Source organism: Psammomys obesus, unplaced genomic scaffold (genome assembly GCF_907164565.1).
Source record: "Psammomys obesus unplaced genomic scaffold, mPsaObe1.curated_primary_1811, whole genome shotgun sequence".
NCBI classification, from domain to species: domain Eukaryota; kingdom Metazoa; phylum Chordata; class Mammalia; order Rodentia; family Muridae; genus Psammomys; species Psammomys obesus.
Window position 1 is genome coordinate 41,732,940 of NW_026593286.1, and position 7,861 is coordinate 41,740,800.

Sequence of the window (7,861 nt, forward strand, 5' to 3'; positions counted from 1 at the left end):
TGTAGCATGTGTGTGTGTCTGTATGTGTATTTGAGACAAGGCCTCACTATAAAGCCCTGGCTAGTTTGGAAATCATTCTGTAGCCTAGTCTGATCTTCATTTTACAGAGATCTGCATGCCTCTGTTTCCTGAGTTCTGGGATTAAAGGCATGTGCCAACACACAGGTTTATTACTACAATTTTTTACTATGCATACAAAATAATGGGTTTCCTCCTGACATTGTCATCCATAATCACTGTACTTGCTCTTCTGTATCCATCTGTTCTCCTACCATCCTTTTTGTGTTCTTCTTCTCCCTCCCATCTTATTCCTTCTGCTTTCATGTTTTTTGTGTGCATGTGCGTGAAAACATGTGAATGTGTTGGATATCTATAATTGTACCTATTCGACACAAATCTCTTAGGAAATCAAGTCCTTGAGCAGAGCACAGGTTCATTTTAGTAAAAAATAATATTTAAGAATTAAACCCAAAAGAATGAGAAGTTCCAGAATGTACTGCATTTAGTATATCAATGTTCTTCCATGAACCCTTTGTTTAAAATGTGTGACTATACAGTTGGGGTGTGGTGTTACAGAATGAGAAGGCCCAGCACCTTCTGGGATCTAGTAAGCATGCCTATCACAAAAGAACTGAAGAAACTACTTTGGTAGTCCATGCATGCTTATAAAACATGTATATTTCCTCTTGTTCTGCTGTGCTTCTGCGATCAGCTCAGCCCCTCCCGGTGTCCACACACTGCTGCACACAGAGCTGGAAAGAATGAACTGGAGTCTGGAACTAGTGGGGTCTGCAAGTTTCTAGGTCCAGCTGGGGGTTGTGAGTGAAAGCCCTTCTTTAATGAGTGTTAAGCTCTTTCATGCAGGTGTTTCTGGTCCTTTGCCAGAGGTCTGAGAAGTGTAGTAGTCGGGCAGCCAGTACTGGGTGGCAGCAGCATGGCAGTCAGGTCTAGCTGGCAAGGCCACCGGGTGGGCAGGTCCGAGGGTCCAGCGGTGAATGTCTTCAAGTGTTATAGCTCAAGTGAGTCAACAGCTCGTAGATGATCTTCAGTGAATCAGATTGTGCCGGCTAGTGAAGCAACTCAAGTCCCTCTTTTCCATAAATCTTGGGGAATAGGGAGGAATTTGGGGAGTGAATACTATTCCCTGGTTGGGGCTAGCATGCTGGTGATGTTTTATTTGAATCGTGACTGCTTGTGACTACTTTGAGAGCTCGGGGTTGCCAGTCTCTGTGTCCTGGGGCATGCGCACATGGAAGCAGAGAGGAAACAGCCCTACTCCTACCAGGCTCAGGATGAGAGTTTTGGTCTCAGGTGTGAGATTTTTAGTTTTGGACACTTCTCTGACCTCCCTCTAGAGCAATGCTGTTGTCTCTGGTCACCCAGGCCACATGCGCACATTCTCCCTACGTCTACCCAACACCTTTAGATCTTCCTTCTTCCCCATAGTCCTCTCTCTCCCTCTGTGTGTGTTTGCCGCATGCTTGTGTGTGCTGGCATCAACATTGGGTTTCTTTTTCTATCACTAATTTTTGAAATAATTTTAGTTTCTCACTAAAATAGGAGTTCACTAATTCAGATAGACTGGCTGGCCAGGAAAGCCTTCAAGCTCTGTCTCTCTGTGTGCCAGTCTCTGCCCCAGCACTGAGGATACAGGTGTATGCAGCCACACCAGCCTTTTGATGTGGGTGTTTCTGTTTTAGGAGTCTGTTGGCATACCTTTAAAAAAAAAAAACTTATTTATATTTTTTTATACCTTTTCCTGCCTTCTCCACCCCTGTTCCTTCCAACACTCCAATACTGGGTAGGAGAGAAAGAAGGTTAGTGGGGACTGGGGGCGGAGTTCTCTTAGGCTATTTCCTGCTGCTTAGGGTCATCAGGCTCTTTGGTGTAAGTCTCCTCTTCGTCAAACCACAACAGCAACCAGGAGCAGCAGGAAGCAGCAGCAGCCTTCTCCTTTCTCAGAGCCCTCTCCACACTGTGCTGGCCTTTATTCCCTCTCAGAGGCCTCAGAATTAAACTACCTTCAGCTGGGAAAGAGCCCCTCTCAGAGCCTGAATGAGGCAAATACTTTGCTGCTGTGAACCATCTGAATCAACCCCATATCCTATACCTGGGATCAAAACAAAAGCACGTTTCCATCCACAAAGAAGTCAGCATTCCTGATTAGACAACCTTATTTTAAAATTGAAAGATATTACTTCATTACAGAAACTGAGGTATGCAGATGACTAACCGTGAAATTTAATATGGGACAAACAATGCTCAGAGGAAGCCTCGAATTGGCTGAGTACTGTTTCTGGTTGCTAGGAGACAGCTTCTTTCATGTTCATTCCCTTCCTTTGGCACTTGTTCTCTTATTCTGGAATTTTCTTCTCAATCTACATTTTTGTACTCCTGTTAGCTTGACTTTGAATTCAGCAAGGATTCTTGCAGATGTGCATGGGCATTCAAAATAGCTCACTGAGTTCTTTTGTGGTGAATTCTCACTTGTGAGAAGCAAATGAATTCTGGAGTGAATATGTTTTGTTGATATGAGCACAGCCCCTTTAAGGACCCCAATGCTTTAGCCTGATAGAAATGGTAAAGCCTTCCTTGGGTCCATGTCAGAATGTTGACTGTGTGCAGGAAATGACCACCGAAGCTGTCTTCCCCCATCACGTTTACATCCTTCCCCACATACTAGCCCTGCCTCCCTGTGTGTCTGCATGTGATAGTCCCACTTCCCTGTTCAACTGTACGGAATAAAGGTGTTGAACTGTGGGGAGGAGAGTGGTCTGTGGCTTCTCCAAGAGCCCACCTGATCCCAGTTTATCTCTGTATGTGTGCTTGCCTTTTGTTCGTTCCCTCATAGCCTCTAGTCAGGGTTCAGGTACACAAGCTGGGCAAGGATGAGGTCCTCATGGAAGAGGGTCAGTCCTTCCTCTTCACATTTTAAATCTCTACACATTCAACAGCTGACTGGGTTTTAACAAAACAAAGAGTTTATGAAACAGCATTTACCTTTACCAAGCACAATGCATTCTGGTATTTCTCCTTGTTAGAGCCGATGCTTAAATGCGTTGCTGCAGATTTGATTATAGGGATGGAAAAGTTCTCCAAAGGAAATTATAAACCATATCTGTTGGTTGCAGAATAGTTGCCAAAGAGCATTTTATCCCCAGGTCAGGTGACAAAGATTTGATTTTTGATTCGACAGAGGTTCCCAAATTTTGCATGAGAAAAAGATATCTAGGTGACATTTATGAGATGGTTTGCAGCGGCAGCCAGGGGTGATGGTCAGGTGTTGCACGTGTGTTTATGCACATTTGTGTATGTGCAGGTGCCTGGTGGTGTGGAAACAGGAGGTCAAGAGCACTGTGACTTCTGCAATTGCTTCCTGTGATGGCTAACCTTGGTCGTCAACTTGACTACACCTGGAATTAACTAAAACCTAAACAGCTGGGCAAATCTGTGAGGGAGTTTCCTTCACTGGCTCATTGGAGGTGGGAAGATCCACCCCAAGCTGGGCCACACCTTCTGTTGGCAGCTTATGTGAAAGAACTTAGAAAAAGACAGCTTTTGCTTTTTGGCCCTCTTGCCCTCACCCTCACTGGCAAGTTCATCTATTCTGCTGCTGACAGAATCTTTCTTGTAGTAGAACTTACTCCTTTGGGAGTAGCATAGACTGGAGACCAGCTGAGACATCCAGCCTCATGGGCAAAACAACTATTGCATTCTTGGATTCTCCACTGGGAGACAGCCACTCTAATAAATTCCATATATTCATATATATATATTCATTCTTGTAGTTCTGTTTCTCTAGAGAACCTTGACTGATACACTCTCCATCTTATTTTTCTGAGGCAAGATCTCTCACTGAATGTTGTAGTTTGAACTCTGTTGCTGTTAAAAAACCCAAACTCAAAGCAAATTGGGAAAGAAATTGATTTATTTCATCTTTCATTTACAGTTAAATTACTGAGGGAAGCCAGGGCAGGGACTCAAGCAGGAGCTGAACGCAGAAAAGATGGAGGGATGCTGCTTACTGGTTTTTCTAGCTTTCACTCAGCTAGCTGTGTTAGATAGATCTAAGTTTATCTGCCCAGGGATGCTACCCCCCAAAGTGGACTCCACCCCCTCAATCAATTAGCAATCAAGAAATTGCCCCAGGGGGGTGTGGTAACATATGCCTTTGGTCCCAGCACTCAAGAGGCATAGGCAGGCAGATCTCTGTGAGTTCGAGGCCAGCCTGCGTCTACAAAGTTCAGAGTACAGGACAGCCTATACTGTTACAGAGAAGCCCTGTCTGGAAACAAACAAACAAAGAAACAAGAAAATGGCCCTTCAGACATGCCCACTGGCCAATCTGATCAAGGCACTCCCCACACTGAGACTCCCTGGGATAATTCTGGGCTGTCAAGTTGACAGATGAGGCTAACTAGGGGACTGAACTTAGCATTCATTGTGTTGTCTGGACTGTCTGGCTACCAAGCTCCAAGGTCCACCCTCCACACTCGCCTAGTACTGGGGTGTCAGGCGTATGCCACCATGCCTGGTTCCTCTCTAGGTGCTGGGGATCCAAATTCAGGTTTTCATACTTAGTAGTTTGCCCACTGGGCTGCCACCTGCCCAGCCCTAACTAAACTATTTCAATAACACATTTAAATAATTTTTGATAGTGGTGATTATTTTGTATCCATAAAATATAATTCTAGGAATATATGTACATAAATAATCAAAAATGCTCACAAAATATTCAGTGATCATGAGCTTTGTTTTCAGAAAAAATTTCAGCTCCTTTCAGCTCAGTATAGCATTTTATTTTATTTTTCTCCTGTGATCAGGTATTACGTAATTCTACATATTTTTTTAACTATTATTAAGGATTGGTTTCTACATTACTGTATATTAAAACTCTAATATTTGTGAATTAATTATTCATAGCAGCTTTACCTATAGCCACCAAAGATAGGAGAAAAAGAAAGAAAGAAACATTGAAAGGATAAAGAAAAATGGCAGAACACATGCCATGGTATAGCATTCAGCCTTAACAAAGCAGGAATGCTAACACATACTGTAACATGGATGAAACTCTTACACAATATGCTAAATGAAATTAGCTACTCCCAAAACAGACACAAAGGAGGTTGATTACATCTAACTGAGCTACCATTTAACTAAAGTAGCCCAGGTCACAAGGCTAGGGGATAGAATGCCGTTTGCTCAGGTCTGGAGAAGGGAAGACAGTGAGTTTTACTATGGTGTTTAGGCAGCACCCCTGAAGAATCCTCTCTTGCACTACAGTTCACTGTTTACTTTCTGCATAACCTCCATGAGGGACGTCATGGAATTCCCTTGAGGTCTCACGAGCCCTGTGAACTAGTCTCATGAGCGTCTCCGCTCCTCCCATGGAGAAGTGTTAACAGGCCAGATAGTTCATGGGACTCATGTTGGTGATCCCAGCTCATGCCAACCTGGAAGGAACGACTCCCCAAACAAGGAGAAAGTAGGAGAACAAATGGAGGTCAGGGCTTACGGACTACACAGGGTTTGGCTCTAAAATGCCTTAACTGTATTATTGCACAAGTGTGTGTGTGCTCATACGCACGTATGGCGATGGGAGGGCAACTCCTCTGTGGGGTCGGTCTCTCCTTCATCTTAAGGGTACTCCACGCATTGGCATCAGGTCACTGGGATTAAACTCAGGTTGTCAGCCATGCTTGCTAAGTGGGTCTACTTACTGAGCTACCTCAACAGCCCCACGTATTTGGCAGACCGAGGAGCCACGTGGAGGGTTTGGAACAGACCTGATCTGACATGCTTAAAAGGGGACCCCCACTGAGACATAAAGAGGGCATGGAGCAGGGTGAGAGGTAGGGGTGGGGTGACAAAGAATTAGAGGATTTTTCAATAAAATGTTGCAGTGAAGCCAAGTCAGTTGCCGAGGAACCGGATACAAGTCATCCGTGCAAGAGAGTTGACAATGACTTCAGCCTGCACACGTGACTCTGATGTACAGTGCAAGTCCCTTTGGCACTCTCCTTATAAGTGGCTTGGCAGAATAATCTGCCTATTTTTCCGTAAGACACACTGATCAGTGCATGAGCTGCCTGACCTATGTGGCCATGGGAAGCCACTCTTCAGTGCTCCTTCATTGGGATAAACCACCTCTCGTCCCCATCAAGTGACTTGTTCAGTACCGAGAGTTACTGACTTTTTCTAAAACGGTGTTCTACCTTTTCTTTCAATAACCAAGTGGAAGGGCTGTGGAGACAGCTCAGGAGCTAAGAGCATAAGCAGGGAGATCCACATTTGGAAACCTGGACTCAGGCATAGCTGCACATGCTTGTACTTCCGCATTGTGGGCTAGAGACAGGCAGATTGTGAGAACTCCCTGGACAGCCAGCATAGCTAAAACGCTGACCTTCTGATTCAGTGGCAAACTGTCCTAAAGCAGGAAGAGAGGGGCAAGAGACAAAAACATCCAATGTCCTGGCCTTTGTATGTGTGCATGGACACACAAACCTGCACACTCATATGCATTCACCAAACCAAAACACACACAACACACACACATACACACACACGTTCATGGATTAAATGTAATCTGAAATAATGAAAGTTGAGTTTAAAAACAAAAAAATGAAGGCTTCTGTAAGCATCTCAATGACTCTTATATATTGAATATAAAATAGTTGTAGAAATAGAAGAAAATGACAAAACTAGAGAAGTATTGTGCCTCAGACTTCCTGTAAATAATTTTAAAGCTTTGCCTGCAAGTGAATTTAGAAAGCAATACCCCACCACACACATAGACTCAAGTTCACTCATGCTCAAGTTCATTGTGTAAAATGAACGAGTAGATGCATCTAACTACTCGTTGAGGGCTGGTCTGCTGCTATGCATAGAAGTGTTAATTTCTGGACCCTAAGCTCTGATTGCTGTCCAGAAGAATACATTTTCACTTACACCAAATGATGCTGTGTAAACTTTACTCCCCAATAGTCTCTGGTTGGTTAAGTAAAATAGGGTGCATAGCCTGTAACTTGGCAGAAGGAATTGGAGCTTCAGTTTCTGGAATTGGGGTCTTGGGGAGGAACCAAGAGTTGGGGGAGAAGATCATAAGATGAAAGGGGAAGATGGAGAAAGGAAACATGACCTTGATGGAGCAGATCCAGGCCAGACAGGACAACGTGTTGACAAGTAATTTGGGCAGTGCAGCTGGGAGATAGCCAGACTGGCTTAGAAAAGATGAGATACTAGCTCACCCTTTGTAGCTCAATATAGCATGCATACTTCAAAGCATTAGCCATGTACAACATAAATTGTCAGTTCATTTCTTGAAGAATAAAAGAAGAAACAAACAAGTCTGACTTTTAGCCAGTAATCTGTTACCGTGAAGATATGCAGAATGGCCATCAGTAGCCAGAGAGCTGAGGAGGGTTGGAAGCCTCTTGAAGGTTTGTTTGATCCCTATGGTTGACACTTCCAGGGCTGCTAAAGAGCACTGCAGCCACCATCTGTGCCCAGCTCCCAGAGTAGTCAGTGTGGCAAACAGAGGGCTGCATTGGTATTACATCGAGAGTATAAATATGGAAAATAGAGAGAGCTCTTTCCTTCACCCCCTTCTGCTTTACCCATGGTAGGGGACCATTTGTCACCTGCCTACCTACGGATGTATGTATGTATCTTTATCTAGCTGTCTGTCTGTCTACCTATCTATCATCTCTTCTATCTACCAACCACCTATTTCATGTTCTCTCTTTCTCCAGTCTCTGTATGTCTCTCCTTTTTGTTTCCTGATTTCTAACCCTTCCTGTCTCAATGGGTGGAAACCCTCAGTGCCCACTCTTTCTTCCTTCCTTCTTTCCTCCCTTCCTCT